The 16,031-nt window shown below is 45.0% G+C and overlaps 1 protein-coding gene across 4 annotated transcripts in view; it reads left to right on the plus strand.

Moving 5' to 3' along the window:
- ULK4 (unc-51 like kinase 4) overlaps positions 1 to 16,031 on the plus strand; it is a 567,394-nt gene that overhangs the window by 471,235 nt on the left and 80,128 nt on the right. The gene's annotated exons all lie outside the window — the stretch shown is intronic.

Genomic DNA, 16,031 nt, shown 5'->3' on the forward strand with positions numbered 1-16,031 from the left:
AGAAACCTGGGTTTGTCTCAAAGGGAAAGCTTTCTGTCTAAGCAGCCATTATTCTTGTAACAGTTGCTAGGGGTGAGGAGCTGGGGGCAGAGGCACACCCACAGCTTGTAGCTTGAATAAGAAAAGAAAGAATGGAGGGCTGCCCTGTCAGATACTACTCTAGAATGCCTGGTGCTTCTAATTTCTAATTATTTCCAAATACATCCTCGAGGAATTGGCAGTTATGCCACTTTTCATCAGCTGAAACTGGATGAAGTTCCTGGTATACTTCCAGAAACTAGGCCACAGCTGTATTCATCAGATACGTGTTGTTTCAACCAAAGAGCTCCTGGTTTGACCCCTTTTGTGAAGAAGGAAGAGCATCCATCTGTACCTCCATGAACCCTGGGACCAGGCCTTCCCCTAGCAACCCTGTGGAAGTATTTCCCACCGAGCTAAGCTGTCTTTTGGGAGAGCCAAGGCCTTGACTCGCCGGCTTTTGAAGGCTTTGGTCTAGCGGAGACGTGGGGTGTAAAGTTCCCATCTACCACCCAGGGTTTGCTGGCTTTCCAGAGAATGACTCAGGCAGCTTGACCCGTCGACGTCCCTACTGCTCCTGCATGGGGTGAAATGCATCTGAGAAGAGCTGGAAGGGAGAAGTTGATCATGGAACAGCTGTGGAAGTTGTGGTTTGATTTGGGCTACCCAAATGAAGATCTTTCATTACCAGGTCCTATGGCTCCTGTTATTGGTCCTCCTGAGAAATCCTAAGCTCTTCTGGCTGAACTTCCATTCGGAAAGAGAAGGGTACAGGCAGACGTCTTGCAAAGGTGCTAGAGGACAAGTCAGCTGACTCTCCAAAAGGCCAAAGCCTCGTTAATTTCTCTGCAACAGGAAATCTGCACACATCTGGCAACACCAGCCAACACTTCTGAGGGCTCTTCCGACTTTAAAATCAAATTTGGATGCCTGCGTCTTTTCTGTGATGACTGAGGCAGCCCCAGTGAGGCGGACCTTGCCAAACACAGAGATACTTCTTGAAAAACACAGGGAAGAACCATGGATTCATCACAAAGAAGAATGATTCTGGAGTTACTTAATGCAAGCTTAGCTTTGGTTATACCTATTAAAACACCCCCACACCTGCACACTTGGCTGTCAAACACCATTGCCGTAACGTTAGCTCCTTACTGAAGCTAAATAACATAGCAAACCTTCAAATTGAAGTTAGTTCTTTTTTGTTATATAATTTTTTAAGTATATATTTTTTATTTTTTAGAGGGAGAGAGAGCACATAAGCAAACCAGGGATGAGCAGGGGTGGGAGTGTGGGAGAGGGAGGGAGGGTGAGAGAGAGAGAGTAAATATCTTTAAATTTTTTTAATGTTTTTATTTATTTGTGAGAGAGAGAGAGAGACAGTGTGAGCAGGGGAGGGTCCGAGAGAGAGGGAGACACAGAATCTGAAACAGGCTCCAGGCTCTGAGCTAGCTGTCAGTACAGAGCCCAACGTGGGGTCAAACCCACAAACTGTGAGATCATGACCTGAGCCAAAGTTGGATGGTTAACAAACTGAGCCACCCAAGCTCCCCTAGAGAATAAATGTCTTAAGCAGGCTCCATGCCTAGTGCAACATCTGCAGAGTTCGATCCTATGATCCTGGGATCATGACCTGAATCGAAATCAAGAGTCAATGCTCAACCGACTGAGCCACCCAAGCGCCCCTGAAGTTTGTTCTTTAGCAGGATCACTCATTAGTTTACATGTTCAACCAGCCCTTAAAAAAGTGAAAGATAAATCATTCTTTGTAAAGATTATTTCTATGTTATGTTTATGTTAAGGAAACAAACTTCGAATGACATAGAATTAGTTATATGAAAATGTTGTTTCTGCTCATGCATATTTTTTGGAGAAGGGATCTATAACTTTCATTCCTCCAAAGTCTGATGGCTTGGAACAAAAACCCAGAAAAACAATCAAAAACAAAAGATCAAGAACATGTTGTCTCTCCATAGGGGAGACAGAGACAACAGAGTGAGAATAGTATAAAACGATTCCTTCAGCTTACACTTTTATTATCTTTTTAGGTTAAATATGGGAATGCTAAATATGATGGATAGTAGGTTTTCTTAAAGTATGGAAAAAGATCTGTGTTTGTGAAGAAATGACTTTAACAAATCATGTTTATTATAATGTAGTGTTAAATTATGAAATGTCTACCACGTGCCTAGAAATATACCCATGAAATATCAAAGGAATTTATGCCCATATTAATAATGACAAGATGGACACAATAATCTACATCTTACATTTCACAAAGATATGTGTGGCCTTGACAGTGGTGCCTTGGTGGTATTTCCTTCACTTTACAGAGGGGAAGAAAATGACATAAAGAACAATTATACCATTGCAGTGAAAGTAGGAATAAGGACCCTTGGGCCCCCATTCCACGGTGAGACACCTCCCAAGGAGAAACCTACATGCCTTATATGTGTGCCCAGAGTTCCTTGGGGACATCAGTTTTATGTTTTTATTTGATAACCAGGATGAGTGTAGAAAAGATTCCAGTTTTGCCCTTCTGAAATCTGGCTTGGCCTTTCCTGCAGTCAGTTCTTTAGGAGGGCTGGGACTTTAGTAGTAATTGTATTAGCATTGCTACCATTACGATACCTACCTGTGCATCTCATCCGTATGCCCATGAAATGCTGGATTTTGGTAAATGGGCAGTTCCATGCTGGCCCCTGAGCAGAACTCAGATGCAGGGGCCAAGGGGAAGGAGTCTTGCTCAGCTCATCCCACGTGGAATGGACTTGGTGGTGAACTCTCAACAACAAACCTAGATAATCAGGCTTCCTTAGGATAACCCCAGAGATCTGCTGCTTCTGAGCATACATTGTTCAGGAGGTGCTTCTTTTTGCCCCTGGTCAAATTGCAAGGGTCTATGACTGCCTTCTAAGAGTTACATTAGATATAGAGGGAAGGAAGGATGGGGACTTTTGTTGTTGTAAATGATATGTTGGGTGCAAGGGTATGTGGATTCAGTAGGAGTTCAGCCTTTCATCTCATGTGACCATTACTATGGCCTTAGTGCTGGAGACCCTCTGGTCTTCTAGGTGTGCTGGACTGCAGCCCTTGACTGAAGACTCCCACTACCCGGTTCCTCTGATTTGAGGAAGTGTGAACCACTTTGACCACAGCTTCATGAGCTTTTTCACTCCCTGAGGTCTCTTGGTTCTGGGTAGGCTTGCAGAAGGCGTTTGTGTCTCTGGAATCTTGTGAAAGCTGAGAACTCAGGGCTCTGGTCCTGTCTGGCAAAGCACAGGCAACTCCTGCCTGTCCATGCCTTATGGATTGAGAGTATGTGGAATCGAACAGGTGAGTAAATTCATACACGTGGATTCTCTCTAAGAAGTATGATGCATTGTGGAGGTGTGAGGGACTTCTGTTGACTTCTTTTGATTTTTCAAAAAACTGCAAAACTACCAATGCTCAAAACGAATTTCACATTGACATTCCCCCCTGGTTTTCCTAGGAATTGGAGTGTGTGTGCAGTTCTAGTTCTTTCTCTCAGAGTTATAGTGTCCTAGGGGCAGCATAAGGAATGGGACATAGAAGCAGAAGGAATTTTAGCTGTTTGGGCCTCTCTGAGCTGACTTAATGTCATTGATCCCCATTCCTACTCTGTAAAGCAGGGATAATAGTACAATTGATAATTTACTTTTCATTGCTATTTTTTATTGATAATAAAACAATTCTAGAATTATTTTGAGAAATAAAATAGTGTAAGTAAGGGCACCTGCACAAACCCCTTGGCATTTGGCTGACACACTAAATGGTAGCTTTTCACCTTGTGTGGGGACCCCGAAGTGCTATATTGTGAACACCACCATTGTGCCAGCGCTTTTTTCACACCTTACTCTTCTTTTCACTTTTTCTCCATGCATTTACTACTTTTTAAAATGAAGTTCATTTTTTTTAAAATTTATTTTGAGAGAGTGCACATGCACATGTGAGCAGGGGAAGGGCAGAGAGTGAGGGAAAGAGAGAATACCAAACAGGCTCCACTTGCTCAGCACAGAGCCTGACTCAGGTCTCGAACTTGCAAACTATGAGCTCATGACCTGAGCCAAAATCAAGAGCTGGATGCATAACTGACTGAGCCACCCAAGTGCCCCTTAAGTTCTTTATTTTAAATCCAATATAGTTAACATAGAGTGTAAATTAGTTTCAGGTGTACTATTGAGTAGTTCAGCAATTCCATACACCACTTGGTGCTCATCACAAGTGCACTTCTTAATCCTGACCACCTGTTTCACCCATCCTGCCACCCCACTTCTCCTCTGGGAACCATCAGTTTGTTCTCTGAATAGTCTGTTTCTTGGTTTGTCACTGTCTTTTTTTTTTCCTTTGTCATTTGTCTTGTTTCTTAGATCCTGCATATTAGTGACATTATATAATATTTATCTTTCTCTTATTTTGCTTAGTATTATATTCTCTAGATCCATCCATGTTATTGCAAACGGCTTTTGTATGGCTGAATAATATTCCATTGTATATATATACACCACCTCTTCTTTATCCATTCACCTGTCAATACAATGGACACTTGGGTGCCTCCATAATTTGGCTGTTGTAAATAATGTTGCGATAAGCATAGGGGTTCATGTATGTGGTCTAGTGGTTAAGATTTGGTGCTCCCATTATTTGCTTTAACTTATCATTAAATCAGCAAATCTGCCTGTTGATAGCTTCCCAGTACCTTATTGCTTATGTAGGGAGCAGGTATTGATGGTTGTTGTAAATCAAGCTATGCACTAGGGGTCACCTTGAGTTTACCTTGCCCTTAATGAGCCTAGAGTAGACCTCATAAACCAGCAGTACGTGGTTCAGTGATTCCATTGGGATGAGCATCTCCTTTTTTCTGCATACTAGGGCAAGTTTCTTAGATAAGGTTGCATTTGAGATGAGTTTGATACACATGTGACCCATGTGTATGATTTGGATATACAGATGTGGAAGGAAGAGCATTCCAGAGACAGGGAATGGCATGAGCAAGAGTATGGAGGCAGGAAAGGAAGAGCCATATGTAGAGAAAGAAAGGAAGTCTTGGATGGAGTGTTAAATGCATGAAAGAGAGGAGAGGGAAGAAATGGAGTTGGCAAGATCAATCAGAGCCTGGTCTGGAAGGAGCTTGGCTCTCTTTTGATTTTTCAGAACTAGGGAAAGTAGCCATCTTGCTTGTTCCCTGCAGTGTTTCGAGCTGTTTTGGACTATGAACTCTGGAAATAGTAAAAATAAGAATTATTTATTTTATGATTCTCCAAAAATGAAGGGACATTTTGCATACTAAAAACTTGAAAGCAATATACACATGAGATGTCTACTTAGCACATGTGTGACTTTGGACTGAGTCTCCTATTGGGATAAACCTTAAAGCTGATGCACTGTGCCTTTGAACTCAGAGCTGCAATGATGGCATTTGTATTTAATGCCTGTTCTATTCAGAAAAAAAAAAAAATAGAAATCTTTACTTGTGAACTCTGTGGGGTTTTTTTACCCTGAATAGTTGTTCCTATGTTTAAAGGGGGGGGGGGGGATTCTATTGACTGAACTGTGTAATTGGAGTTCTTTGAAGATAAATCCTGAGTAATGACTCATGTATTATAGGTTATTTTTAAGCCATTAGAAAAGTTGGAAGCTCATCAGAAAAAGCAGGGAGTCTATATGTGACAGAGCCCTCAAATCCAGATGATTGGCTCACATTCTTTTGTCATGTTCAATGATGTATGCTTAAAACTACTTGCAAATGATTTTTTCAATGAGTTATTCTAGAACAAGATAACTCAAGGATATAGGAGCTCTACAAGCCGGTGTCTTTTTCAATTATTTTACTTCAGATTTATTTTCCACAGCACATGCGGAAGAGTACTTATTCATCTTGTAGTTGTTATGGAAAGTCAACAACCGAGGAAAATGAACATTCAGGGGGCACCTGGGTGGCTCAGGTGACTGAGCGTCCAACTCTTGATTTTGGCTCAGGTCATGATCCCAGGGTTGTAGGATCTAGCCCCATGTTGGGCTCCATGCTGAGCATGGAGTCTGCTTAAGATTCTCCCTCTCTCCCACTGTCCCTCTCCCCTGCTTGCATCACACACTCTCTCTTTCTGTCTCTCTCTTTAAAATAAGAAGAAGAGGCGAAAGATTTATTCGATCTGAAGAGAAACCCATGGAGGAGGACACTTGTGGGGATGAGCACTGGGTGTTATATGGAAACCAACTTGACAATAAACTATTTGTAAAAAAAATAAAATAAAATTAGAAGAAAAGAAAAGAGCCAGTGTTTGCTGAGCTCACCTTGTGTAGAGAAAGAGAACCAAGGACCTCAATATGCAGGAAAGGGTAGGGATCATGCTCTTTAAGAAGAAGCCTAGCATTCCTTGTGAGGCATGAATAAGACACTAGGAACTTTTGAGAGGCAGGTAAAATGAAATCCTGACTGTCATGATGTGTCCGCAAGAGAGCAGCAGGTCATGTAGAAGGTGGCAGGAAAGAGCCTCTGGGGAAAGCACCATACTGCCTGGCTTAAGCCCATAGACGAGTCCCCATAGCCTCTTTCTCTGTGCTCACTGTGGCCACTCTGGCCACCAGCGGTTCCCCTCATTGGCTGTGCTTTTGCTTGCCTTTCCGCTGTCCCCTCCACCTGGAGCTATGATCCGTCCCAGCCCTGCCTCCTGTCCTCCACTCCGTCCCCCAGCACACCCCTGCTCTCTCTGCAGGTCTCAGCTGACAGCCTTTTCCAACTAGAGTGGCGTAACATCCTCTGCTTACCCCATTGTAGCACTTCATGGCATTGTCATGTTTAGTTCCTGCACATAGACTGCATGGTCTACAGCAAAGTGCACAGAGCACACATAGAGGACATCCAAATGTCCAGAGGGAGGAAGGACAGAAGGACAAGAGGAAGGACAGGGGGAGGAAGAAGGAGGAGAAAGAATCGAATCCCTACAGGAGACTGAGCCAAGTTTGAGTACAGTCCCCTTGCCCACAAGGAGCTCGAAGCCTGACGGGGAAGGGAGACTTGTACTAAATTATTAAAAATGCGGCGTGAGAAAACATATGATAGACGTGCACGCCAAGCATCCTGAGCCCCACAGGGTGGCTCCTGAGCATGAGGGAGACCCGACAGATCTCAGGAGGTCGGGCCTGGGTAGAAGGCTGGCCACCAGGGTTGCCATGTTCAGTCCCAGGTGCCCACAGGCCCCTCCTTGCTTCCTCTTGAGGGAGCTGGATCAAGATCTGTGCTTCATGTAGGAACACGGGGGATCTCTGGGTTTACATGCCCCAAATCACATGGATGCATGGAGGGCGCGTGGAGGCCAGAAGGTTTGCCTTCTCCCCAGAGCTGGCCCAGCATCCAACGTTGCTGTGATGCTACGAGAGGAAAGAACACTACGGGCAAACATATACGAGCTTATACGTGGGCATCAACAGGTGTTGTCTTTTTTTTTAAGTGTTTAAAAATAAAAAGCTAATAGAAGATGCCCCAAGCGCTATCCAACTGAGTAGCTGTCCTTCCTGTGAGCTGTGTAAAAGCCCAGGGAAGGGCACACGACCCTGCTGTGGCCCCTTACTCCCATTCTGTCCCAAGTAATCGCCTCACTGGCTGGGGTGGGAAAGAAAACGCAAATGAGCATCAGGTTGTGGTGCATCAGAAGCTTCCACGGCATCAGAGGCTTATTCACTGTTCTATATGATTACAATGCTATGGGAACCTATGAGGATTCACATTAAAACAAGACCACAGCCCGTCGGTGGTTTACTTTTCTGTTCGTTTGGCGCTTTATTAGGCAGTAGCTGCTTGTGCATTTCTTGTATGACGTTAGCTCTAATAACAGTAGCAATGTTCTAATTATCAGGAGCCCCAAAATCGGCTTTGATTGCAACACAGACAAGGGAAATCTAGTAGTAGAATCTCCTTGGGCTCCATGGAGATGCAACACGGAAGCATCAGATTGTATCTCAAGTCCTGCGGCTTTGTGGGCAGGCCTCTTCCTGACCATTCTGCACCTTGCCCATGGCCATGAAGCCCCCCATTGCTGTGCACTTCCGATATGACCGGATGCGGTAGCCCATCTCCATGCATGAGAACTCAGGTAGGGAAGTCTGATTCTCAGCGCTCAGCTCATCAATGCCTGCTCCCCATACACCTCTATACTCACTGCTGACCCAGCACTTAAACAGAAGGAGAGAAACTCATGAAACCCTCATGGCAGTTTGTTCTACTTCCCTTCCCCCACATCTTATCACAAACCATATTAAAATTTGTTTTCTCCCCAAATCACCCAACTGAAACACATCAGCTAAAATTTTGTGCTTGTTTGGCTTTTAATATAGCAAGATTTGTTTCTAAATAGTTCGGGGAATGTTCTGTTGGAGATAGTTCTACAGGGGCCTCAGGTTCTATTTCGTTTCTAAAGCAGTATGAGCAAACCCTCAAGTACATTACTGCAATTCATCTAGTTATTTGTGTGGATCCTCTGAGAGACAAGCATCATCCTTCACAGGACAGCAAAATGTGGGGCCACTTAGCAGTGTTTCCCCCTACGGAGCCTGCAGGATGACCCTGGCATCAGTTGTCCTGGGTTTTAGACCACGGCCCCCAGCCCTTCATTTCTCTTGTTCTTCTCCCTTCTAGCCTCATGGCAGGGCCCAGCCATCTTGACTTCCTCCAACCAATTGTCAGGGAGAGTAACCCCGAGGCCAAGACACAGAGATGGGAGGGGACGTGGACTCCACGGCAAGCCGACCACAGAGTGAGGAGGAGAGAGGAGACTTGCTCATGGCTGCCATTCATGTGTGGCTTTGCAAGTCTGTCCTGTCCCAGACACTGCTACAGGCTGGTGATTTTGTGCCCAGGGGTCTCTGGTGATAACAAAATGAAGAGTTTGAGGGAGGAGGTTTTTTCAGTTTCCCCTTTCCCTTGCAGTGATAACAAATTTACAATAGAGGCAAATAATATGCTTGATGAGGATTTCTGGGGCACGTGTGTCTTGTATGAAACCAAAGGCACCAGGGGGTGCCTGGGGGCTCAGTCCGCTAGGAGTCCGATTCTTGATTTCAGCTCAGGTCGTGATCTCACGGTTTGTGAGATCAAGCCCGCATCGGACTGTACGTTGGGATTCTCTCTTTCCCGCTCTCTCTGGTCCTCCCCTTCTCTCTCTCTCTTACTCTCTTAAAATAAAGAAATAAACATTTTAAAAAAAGAAAGCAAAGTTATAACAGAGTGACAGAGATGGTTTCCACATCCATGTTTGTCTTTTTGAGTTGCTGTTCTGGCCCCAGCAGGTTTCTGCAGTAAATGTGGATCTGTGGTTGTCAGAACTCACCTGGTCTGTCTTCATCGTGCTGAATGTGGTGCTGCCGGGTCAGCTCCCCAAAAGAGCTCAGTTACTACCCAAAGTCACAGCCTCAGACCATGTCCTTTCCCCAAACCAGGCCCAGCCCACCCTTCCTGCATCATGGGTCACAGTCGGCTATTGCCACAATAATAACACAATAACATAATAATATAACACAATGATGTAATAACAGAATAACATGACAACCACCCAGAGCTCCGTCACATTGCACCAAAAAGCATTTATTTCTTGATCATATGATTTCAGGTTATCTGGGTTCACGGATCTAGGCTAGGCTCAGCTGGGCTCGGCCCAGCCCACAGGATATATCCAGCTGGTCTCCATTCCTCAAGGCCAGTGAACTAGCTGGATGCGGGTCTTCTCATGTGAGTGGCAGAAACACAGAAGTCCAAACCAATCAAACAAGTACATTCCAGCCTTCTGCCTATGTCTCGTCCACTGATGCCCCATTGGCTGAATCAAGTCATATGCTTGGGCCCAAATTCAAGGAGATGGGACATATCTCTATCCTGTGAGGCCAACCCAGCTCACATGGTGAAAGCCAACTGAATGTTTGTTGAAAAATAACATAAACTCTCACACCATCACAGGGGCTGGCCGTATAAGGTAAACACCATTTCAGTCTTCCTGTTCCTCTCTTGCTGCTTATGCTGAAACACAGCCCCGCCTGTGTTAATACCCTGATGGTATAACCACGGCACTGGTGGGAGAATTAAATCATATGCTAGAGAACGTGATCTAGACAGAGCAACAGTTATGATGGTGGCCTGAGATATTCCGACCACCAGGATGACATAACAGACAGGCTTCCATTTGGAAATTTGAGGAGGCTGATCCTATACTCAGCTTAGGAACCATTCTTAGCCCCCACACAAGTATACTGTTTGTGTATATGTCTGTCTCCTCCTGGGAGGCCCTAATTTGGAGAAACCTGCCCCTTTGTCTCCTGTGTTTGCCCCTGAGCCTCACCCAGTCTATAAAGGCCTCTCAGTGAACACCTATAACCCGGCAAAAGCTTCAGTTTGGCTCTGTAGGCGGCCACCAGTATGAACGCGGGCTTATTTTTACATCATTTTAATCATAGCACATTAGAGACGAAGAAGATACCCTCAGGAGACCATCTAGTTAAGCACTGCCCAGCGGAACTTTCTACACTTGGAAACGCTGCAGATCTGTACTGTCCAGTAAAGTAACCCCTCGTCATAGGTGGCTCTCAGCTCCTCAAATGTGTCTGGTGGAGCTGAGGAACTGAATGTTAACTTTATTTAATATTAATTAATTTAAATTTATATTTAAGTAGCCCCATGTGAATAGTCACTACCGCATCAGACAGTGTAGACAGATCTAGTTAATTCCTTACTGGCCCAGAGCAGACATCAATAGATATTTCTTGAATTGAATGAGAAACAGCCCCCACCCAACATCACACAGCCAGCTGGTGGCAAAGCCAACGTAAGACCTTGGGACAAGGACAGGCTGACCTGGGTGTGTCCCCCACGCCCCTTTGCCTCTTCGAGAACTGTATCTGTTTGCACTAGTTTGGTCTTATTTCTCTATGCATAACCTTCTGATAATATCTACACACCTCATGGTCAAATAGGTTGGGGCAGGGGGAGAGAATAGAAAAACCAAACTGTCTTTCCGTCTTTAGTAATTTGTAGAGAGCATCAAAAACTCAATCAGACATCAAATAATTTTTACACAGTAGAAATAATATACACTTTCCATCCAAATTAAAACACAGGCTCCCAGCAATTTAATTATGCAAATGTGATATAAGCAGCAGCAAAACAGTGTTAAAGGGGAAGAATGAAGATGGATAAGCTGAAATTTCTGGTGACATTTTCCTTTCTAATTTCCCCTTTTGGTTAATATTATGCTGATTTTCATGGGCTGCTTAGACGAATACTTTATTTCTTTGTGGTAAGTGCCTCTACAGATTTATGCAAATAATACTAATCACTGTTGAGAAAAAGAGCAGCCGTTACCAGCCCCACTGCCCACACATGCTAGGCATCAGCACCAGATGAGTCTTTAGCCATGAATTTGATTAAATACACTGGTAAGCAAAGCTGCTTTGTCAGAAAGGGCTGTTTTCCTCCAGCTGCATGGAGAATTCTAGATTCTAAACTGTAAGTCCCACCTTTGTTCTACAGGAGGCCAGAAATGAAAATTGAAGAGTGGATATAGAACTGTCTTGCCCCCATCTCATCAGAGGAGCCCCATTCCCTGGTCCTTTCCAGGCAGAAACTGTCTTGGCTTGGGGGGAGGAGGGGGTTCCTATGGAAACCCACCTGGAGATGAGGATTTGGGTACAAGTAGTTTTTTGAGGAAGTGCCCCCAGGGGAAGCTTGTAAGGAGGGTGGAGACATGGGGTATGGAAGGGGAGAAAGCCAAACAAGAGTGGGATCTCAGAGTCCCATGGAGGGTGGCTTCATCCTGATTCTACAGGGCCACTAGATGTAAGTTTCACCTCAGCATTTGTCCCTACCTGAGACCAGGGGACTGGGCTTTCATAGGTATACTCCAAGTCAGTCATGGGCCAGAGTCATGCTGAGGCACTGGCAGCCCCCCACGAGTAGGTAGAAGGCAGACCCTTGAGGGGAGCCGCTGCCGCAGTCCCGTGGATCAGCGCACAGAGCCCTAAGGGCAGAGTATCAGCTGTGTCCCCCAGAACCTTGCCCTGGGTCCCTGCTCACAGAGGGCACCCCTACCTCACTGCTCTTTTCCCAGAGCACTTGGTGTCTCTTCCCTGACGGCCCCCTTGGGCACCTGATGACTTCCTGGTACATCATGTCCAGGAAACTGGGATTTTTTTTCATAATGGTTTTTATTCTGTGTGATCACGTTGGTATTTCAGTCTGCAGAGTTTCAGGAGAAGGGTGAGCAGTGGAGGGAACCTGTAGCAAGCCCAGTGCAGAAAGTGTTCACATCAAAAGAGCTACTCACAGTCAAGGCCGGCTAATAAGGACCCCACGTAATCCAGAAATTAAGGTGTGGTGTTTCTTCTCCACCACCTGGGACTCTCCCAGGGATGCTATAGACAGAGAGTGTCACATTGTCATGCTGAGACCTTCGGGGTGGGTCTCTGAGCAGCAGAGACAGTCCCCAGCCATCCGGCCTGGGCATCTGCATCAGCCTCCTGACACTTGTGCCACTGTTTGTGGGGGGAGGGGCGGGAGGTCGGGGAAACTGAGTCCCAGGTGCCAGGGACCCTTATGTTGAGACACTCAATCCTATAGGAGGAAAATTGGAGCCCTAGATATTTTCTTCTTATTTATTTTTTTTTCAGGAAAGGTGTTCCTCTTTTTGGCTCTCTGCAGAGCAGAAATGCTGTTTTGAAGGTGAACATAAAAGCTCTCTTGGCAAAGAAATTGCCTTGTTCCATTTGAGCAAGCTCTCTGCCTTTGAGAGAAGGAGAGCGCGGGGCTCTGAGAACTTGATTAGCCCATCATCTTTCCCTCTGGTTTTCAGGGATGAGGCTGGACAGAGAGGCTCACGCGCTCTCCCCATGGCTCTCTCTGTCCCCTCATCGCAGAGCTGCCCAGGATTCTGGGATCCCTGTTAGGACGCAAACCCAGAGGGCTGAGCCCAGGGCCCACGCAGTGGGAGAGGAACTGGACTTGTACTCACTGTCTGTGCTTGAGTCTGATTCGGCCGCTAAGCGACTTTGAAAATTTTTGTCTTTAGAAATGAGGACAGTAACACCTCAGCACAGCACAGAAAGGGTGCATTGTAAACTACAAAGCGTCGCAGTTTCAGTTGGCTGTGATGATGATGGTGAACGGTGGGTCACAGGACCTCAGAGTACCATGTGCGCGAGTGCGTGCATGTTCTGTGTCCTTATCTAGCAGAGAGCAGTTAGTGGTGACATGCCCCTCAGGTGGCCAGCCCTTCCCCTCACCCCACCTTGCGGAACCCGGGGAGCTGAGGAGCCCCCTCCCCCACACAGGCCCTTCCAGACAGCAGAAGTGACAGAGGGCCATGGCAGTGACTCCTGTCCCTGAACTCCTTCCCACCCCCAGCCCATGCAAGGAGTCTGTCAAAACAGTGTCAATTTTATTTTACCAAAATGGTCTTTTCTAAGTTTGTTCTTTGTTTGTTTTGAGAGAGAGAGAAAGAGAGAATGAAACCTAAGCAGGCTCCATGTTCTGTCAGCACAGAGCCCAAAACAGGGCTCCATCCCATGAACCATGAGATCATGACCTGAGCCAAAATCCAGAGTTTGACACTTAATGACTGAGCCACCCAGAGGCCCATGCCTATTTTTAAATAAACGTAAAAAAGATACACTGCATAATAGCACTTTTAGAGCCCAGAAATGTGAAATTCCAAATAAAAATGGAGTCCTCATCAGGACTTTGAGTAAGAAGATGTGGATTTGCAGTTGACTCCTTAGGTACATGCATTCTCTCTGAGCCTCAGTTTCCCCATAGGGAAAATAGGACTGAGACACAGGTAGAAAGATGGTGTGATGGTGCAAGAAGATATCTGACAAGCGTGAGCTCTAGTGCACTGCTTGTGCCATGGGCGCACAAGGGGCTTGAAGTTCTACCACCATCATTTCCCGGCGTTAGACTTCCTATGGAGGAATCTTCGTGCACGCTGTTTTCCTAGAGCTCTTGCTGGCTGTTCTGTCTTGTACAGAGCGTTTTCCTCCAGCGGCAATTTTGTTACTATGGGTGGTGCTCCCGGTAACAGTCCGCCTGGTCTCCGGGATGAGCCGAGAGAGTCTGGGTGGAAGCTGGGTGCTCAACGAACTGAGCCACCCAGGCGACCCTGCACTCTTTAACAAAACAGTTCTTTGCTCACATTCAGCACAGGCTGTAATTTCCTTACGCCTTATGTCACTAGTGGTTGTGATTTTTTTGCAAAAGGGCAAAAGTTTTTCATTTTGTCTTACATTTTTAGTGTGTTCTCAAAAAACATGAGCTACCACCGAGACATATTTTAATAATTTCCAATCTCGTTAAACTTGATGGTACAAAGATTAAGATATTCTTACTTTAGTTGTTAGGGATTCATTAAATAAATGAAAGTAGGTATAGACAAATATTCAAAGTTGCTGATTACTTTTGACACCAGTTTTTAAGTCCCAAGTCAGGAAATGTGATTCTTAACACTCAGGTGTCTTAATGTGAAGTTAACCATCATTAAAGACCTGTGTCTTAGTTCCTCACTCAAATTAAGCTAACTTAAAACTCCACTCTTTTTTTTTTTTTTTACAAATAGTTTATTGTCAAATTAGTTTCCACATAACACTCAGTGCTCATCCCCACAAGTGCCCTCCTCCATGCCCCTCCCCCCGTCCCCCCCACATCCATCAGTCCTCAGTTTTTGTCAGCATTCAAGAGTCTCTCATGGTTTGCCTCCCTCCCTTTCCCCCACCATTTCCCCCCTTCTTCTCCCCCTTGTTCCTCCGTCAAGTTGCTCTTAATCCTCCTATACGTGCAAACATATGATATTTGTCCTTCTCTGCCTGACTTATTTCGCTCAGCATAACACCCTCAAGGTCCATCCATGTTGCTACACATGGCCGGATTTCATTCTTTCTCATTGCCATGGAGTATTCCATGGTATAGATAAACCACATCTTCTTGATCCATTCATCTGTTGATGGACACTTAGGCTCTTTCCATGTTTTAGCTATTGTGGAGAGTGCTGCTATGAACATTGGGGTACATGTGCTCCTATGCCTCAGCATTTCTGTATCCCTTGGGTAAATTCCTAGCAGTGCTATTGCTGGGTCATAGGGGAGTTCTGCTGTTAGTTTCCTGAGGAACCTCCACACTGTTTTCCAGAGGGGCTGTACCAGTTTACATTCCCACCAACAGTGTAGGAGGGTGCCCGTTAAAACTCCACTCTTAACGAGTATGTGTAATACAGTTGTTTCATGATTTAATTATCCATTCTACTTGTCTTGCAAAGAACACTATTATGAAGAAAGAATGGGGTGCTATTGTTTTAAAAAAAAAAAGCACCTTTTAAAAATCCATTTAGAATTGTCCCAAGTTTTGTTTCTCTCTTTTGTATAACCAACAGTTTCATATAAATATCAACTTACCTTTGTTGCCCTTTCTCTCTTTCACCTTCTCCATTAGACATTTTCGTCCTGGGGTGCCTGGGTGGCTTAGTCAGTTAAGCATCTGACTCTTGATTTTAGCTCAGTTCACGAACTCACAGGTTTGTGGGTTCAAGCCCTACATCAGGCTCTATGCTGAGCCCGCTTGTGATTCTCCCTCCCTCTCTCTCTCTCTCTCTTTCTCTAACCCTCCCCCACTCTCTTTCTCAAAATAAATAAACTTCAAAAAATCTTTCTCATCCTGCCTTAACTTCTTGATCCCGTGGAAATGAACCATCATGTGTCACTTTCACCTCTAGCTATGACATTCCAGATCCCTGTTCGGTTTTTTTCTTCCCCCTTTGATCAAGTCTTCTTTATTTGCACCCCTTCAAAGGACGAGAAAAACAAAAGTTACTTAAACTTGAAGCTTTTTTTTTTTCACTATTTGTAGTTAAGTCTTTTCTGTAAACCTGCAAATCCATTCTCATAATTAATACACACATCTCAGATATCCATCTCTACGCAGTAAACTTCAAAGGCCCAGAGCCGGTTCTTTGTTTAGATGGTATGTA

The sequence above is a fragment of the Hyaena hyaena genome, unplaced genomic scaffold (genome assembly GCF_003009895.1).
Source record: "Hyaena hyaena isolate Hyena2069 unplaced genomic scaffold, ASM300989v1 scaffold_45, whole genome shotgun sequence".
Lineage (NCBI taxonomy): Eukaryota > Metazoa > Chordata > Mammalia > Carnivora > Hyaenidae > Hyaena > Hyaena hyaena.